The sequence below is a fragment of the Apodemus sylvaticus genome, chromosome 22, assembly GCF_947179515.1.
Source record: "Apodemus sylvaticus chromosome 22, mApoSyl1.1, whole genome shotgun sequence".
Classification (NCBI taxonomy): domain Eukaryota; kingdom Metazoa; phylum Chordata; class Mammalia; order Rodentia; family Muridae; genus Apodemus; species Apodemus sylvaticus.
Window position 1 is genome coordinate 53,323,273 of NC_067493.1, and position 4,523 is coordinate 53,327,795.

General features: G+C 43.0%; 1 long non-coding RNA gene across 1 annotated transcript; it reads left to right on the top strand.

The window, feature by feature from the left end:
• The first annotated feature begins 2,361 nt into the window (after window positions 1–2,361).
• LOC127672932 (uncharacterized) lies at window positions 2,362–3,863 on the top strand. Its single transcript, XR_007975043.1, has 2 exons — window positions 2,362–2,677; window positions 3,655–3,863. It is a non-coding gene; the product is annotated as an uncharacterized LOC127672932 (long non-coding RNA).
• Window positions 3,864–4,523: the final 660 nt, after the last annotated feature.

A 4,523-nucleotide genomic window follows, 5' to 3' on the forward strand; every position in this document is an offset into this window, starting at 1 on the left:
AGTGACAAGCAGCCACAGGAGAGCAGTTCTCGGGCGAGTTTCTTTCAAAGGTCTACATGGGAGCCCAACAATGCTATGTAAGGTGAGACAATACACGTGTACAAAGAATAGCAAGGCAGAGCAAACTGAACCAACGCTCAGTGCTCCTCTCCCGCTGTCTGCGGGATCATAGTTATACTCCTCCATCATGCAATATCAAAACATCCTTCACCTGTGTCTGCTTCAGGAAAGCGTCTTTCACCTGTTTGCTTTAGCAAGACATCCTTTCACCAGACGTTTCCACTTCAACCACTGGTAGATACAGTGCTACAGTGACCATTTTCAAGTTCACGGCATTGCATACACTTCCAGTTATTTCCTCAGAATAAACCCCAAAGCTGTATGTCCCAAGGCCTCTGACACACTATTATCATTATTTTATTATTATAAAAGGAGCATCCCAAGCTGCGGAGGTGGCTCAGTGGTTAGGCGCACTTGCTGCTCTTCCAGAGATTGTGAGTTCCAGTCTCAACCACCCAGTCACATCGGATGGCTCAGTATCACCTGTAACTTGCTCTTCTGGCCTCTGTAGGCACCCACATTCACATGCATAAACCCACATGTAGCACATACATATGCATGGTTAAAAATAAATAAAAAGGGGTCAGAGAGATGGCTCAGCAGTTGAGTACTTCCTGTTGCTGCAGAGGATCCAGGTTCAGTTCCCAGCACCTATATCCCAGATCACAACTGCCTATAATTCCAGTTCCAGGGGAATCTGACACTTCTCCTGGCTTCTGAGAACGCCAGTTACATCATGATGCAAGTGTGTGAGCTTGCACACACACACACACACATACACACACACACACACAGGTACCCATATATACACATAAAAATTAAACATTAAAAAGAAATCCTTGATGGGGCTGGAGAGGAGTTAAGAGCACTGACTGCTCTTCCAGAGGTCCGGAGTTCAATTCCCAACAACCACATACATGGTGGCTCACAACCATCTGCAATAGGATCTGATACCCTCTTCTAAAGAGAGCGATGTATTCACATAAAATAAATAAATAAATAAATCGTAAAAAAAAAAAGCAAAGAGAAAAAATAATTAAATATTAACATTAAAAAATTTAAAACATGATTAAAAAGTAATTCCCTGGACTGCTGAGTTAAAATGCAAATTCCAGATCCCCCACTACCAGCCTACCAAATTAGACTCTCTGGGCGGGAAACAGGAGACCTTGCATATTTACCAAGGTTTCCAAGTAATTACCAGGCACTTATCAGTTCAAGCACCATTACGTTAGGTTGATAGTTTTTAGGAATATTACAATTACCTGGAGAGTTTAAAAAGAAAAAAGATGATTACTGGATTCTAATACAATCTATGTCAACCAGATCAGCCTGGAGAGAACATCTTTTTGGTCACGTCCCAAGGTGATTTGGTTTGCAGTCAGTATTGAGAGATAAATTGTAATTGAAGCATTCTTCAATTGGTTAAAATTAAACAACACCCTTAAATGCTGACTGTAGTTAATAGGTAATTTCTTTCTCCATCTATCCACCTATTTATTCATCCATGTATGCATACAACTATTTACCCATCTACCCATCCATGCATCCATCCATCCATGCATCCATCCATCCATCCATCTACTTATCCATCCATCTGCCTATCAATCCTTCCATCCATCAATCTGCATATCCATCCATCCACCCACCCACCCATACATTCATCTATCTATCCATCCATCTATCCATCCATCCATCCATCTTTCTTTCTTACTTTCTATCTTTCTATCTATCTATCTATCTATCTATCTATCTATCTATCTATGCATCTATCTATCTCTATCCCTCTGTTTCTGGAATTTGTTATATTTTTTATGTTGAGAGAAGAAATCCTCATTCTTTTGACTGCTGTCAGTGGGAGACTGCAGTGAGGCAGCTCTTGCATTTCTGCCCTGCACGATGCTAATTAAGGTCTTGAGATGGTCTGGAGTGCTCAGCACCGGGCTGCTGTCTGCAACTTAGTATTCAGCAGCCTCCTGCTAATCAGTGCTGCAGATGGCTCTGAGCCACTCTCCGATACCTGAGCTCTGTGGGCTGTTCGGCACGGCCCCCTTGTCATATAATAGACCTCTTTCTCTGCCAGTTCACGACAGAGGAAAAAATAAAGCAGAGAAATTTAAGGGAAATCGCTCAAGGTCTTACTAATGTCATAAGCAAGGGTAAAGTCTCCAGAGCTGAGTCACATGACACAAGAGGAAAAGCTGGTCATGTTCCAGGCAGCTGGGCATTTAAGTTCGGGGTGACATGAACCCTTGCCTTCACCTGCTGCCCTTGCTTCCTTTCAAACCGGTCACGGTGGAAGCCGGACGCCAGGCCACTGCTTTGTCGCTCACGGTCCATTTAGCTAACATAGGTCAGCTAGGTGGGAATGAGTTAAGTCTTACCATCAGAAATAAGACTGGGACCTGAACTAAATAGTTGTTTCAACTTCATTCGAGAATGTTACTATCTAGAACCGCTAAGTTTAGACAAAATGGCGAAAGTGAAACTGGCTGCACCAGGAAGATTGCAGGGAGCCGGGCAGACATTGCAGATGCTTTCACTTTCAGCGCTGAGGCTGAACCGAGTCTTGCAGGAAATCTCCCGGAGCTACACACTGAGACCCCCTGGTAGCCAGGTTTGTTATTTTAGTTTCCTAACCTGGACAGCCAGCATTTAGCAGCAGCCTGCTCTATCTAGCACAGAGATACACCTGAGCTTTTGTGTGTCTGATTTTTGTCTTTTTACTAGAACCAATCAGCTCACGAGATACAAAGATCAATCTGACATGTACTATACTGGGTTTCCTTTTAATACACTTTGAAAAATGTCAGCTTTCAGATGTGATGTCATCTCTCCCTTAGCACAATGGCTAAAAGGGACGAAAATAATTTTTAAAAATGGCAACTACAAAGAAGGAGAGGGAGAGAGGGAGGAGGGGGAAAGGAAAGGGGGGAGAGGGAGAGGGTGTATTTGTTACCCATGTGTGTCATGGGTAAGACATGCTTAGACACCGGTGATAGGAGAGACAAGTCCTCCCTCTAAGTCTTCCTTTTTTGCATCTTTACTTATTTGTGTGTGTGTGTCTGTGTGTGTGTGTGTGTGACACTTATGTTTTATGATGCTCTATTTTGCTCTCCAGGTAATTTTAATAAGCAACCAAGCTTGAAGCACTAACCTAATGCAATGTGCTTGAACTGATAAGTGCATTGTAATTACCTGAGGGGCCTTAGTAAACATGCAAAGCTCGGGTCCCACCCAGAGAATCTAATTTGGTAGGCTTAACACAAGGAACTGGAATCTGCATTTTTAACCTAGCTGTCCAGGGAATTTTTTTTAATAAAATTCTTTAATTACTTTTAAAATTTCTCTGTTTTTACTTTTATGTGTATATGTGAGTGCCTGCATGTATGGGTATGTGTCGTGTGCATGCTTGGTGCCCCTAGTGGCCAGGGGAAGGCATCAGATCCCCTGGAGCCAGAGTGAACTACCCATGTTGGTGGTAGGATTTGAACTCAGGCCTCAGGAAAAGTTGCACTCACTCTTAACCACATAGCATCTTTCCAATCATTAGTCCAGGGGAGTCCGATACCAACTTCCTTGATTATTTTTCAGGTCTTTAAAAAAATTTGGCTTTGGGAACTGGAGAGATGGCTCAGCGGTTAAGAGCACCCACTGCCCTTCTGAAGGTCCTGAGTTCAAATCCCAGCAACCACATGGTGGCTCACAACCATCCATAATGAGATCTGACTCCCTCTTCTGGAGTGTCTGAAGACAGCTACAGTGTACTTATATATAATAAATAAATAAATAATTTAAAAATATGCCTCACTCATATTTTACAACAGGTGTAGAAGAAGCAAGGGAGATGAATAGATAGTGAAAAGAAAGTGAATTGATTCTACTGGTTTTGCAAATGGCCCAAAGAACTGTGGAGAAGCTGGGTGATGCTAGCGACAAGAAAGAGGTTTCAAAGGAGAAGCAGATCACACTTACCTGTGCTTTCAACCTGACAGGGACACACACACACACTCTCACACACACATACTCTCTCTCTCTCTCTCTCTCTCTCTCTCTCACACACACACACACACACACACATACTCACAGATACACACACACACACATACTCATACACACATTCTCTCTCTCTCACACATACACACACACACATGCACAAACACATATGCACATGTACATGCGCACAACTCACACACCGCATGTTCAAGCATGTACACGGGTACATGTTCACGCATTGTCTCACACAGCCGTTCTTCAGCTAGTATGTCCATGCTTGATTATCAACACATAGCAGACAGTACTAGCTGCTCCCTTCCAGGCTATTCCTCTCCACCCACACTCTTCAACCACCCTGTTCCTCCTGAAGGAAATCTTTTCCCAAGCGAAGTGTAAAAGTCCCTAGGTTAGTTAGACCTCTAGTTGCTATGACAAAATATCCAAACACTTTAAGGCAAGAAGGATTT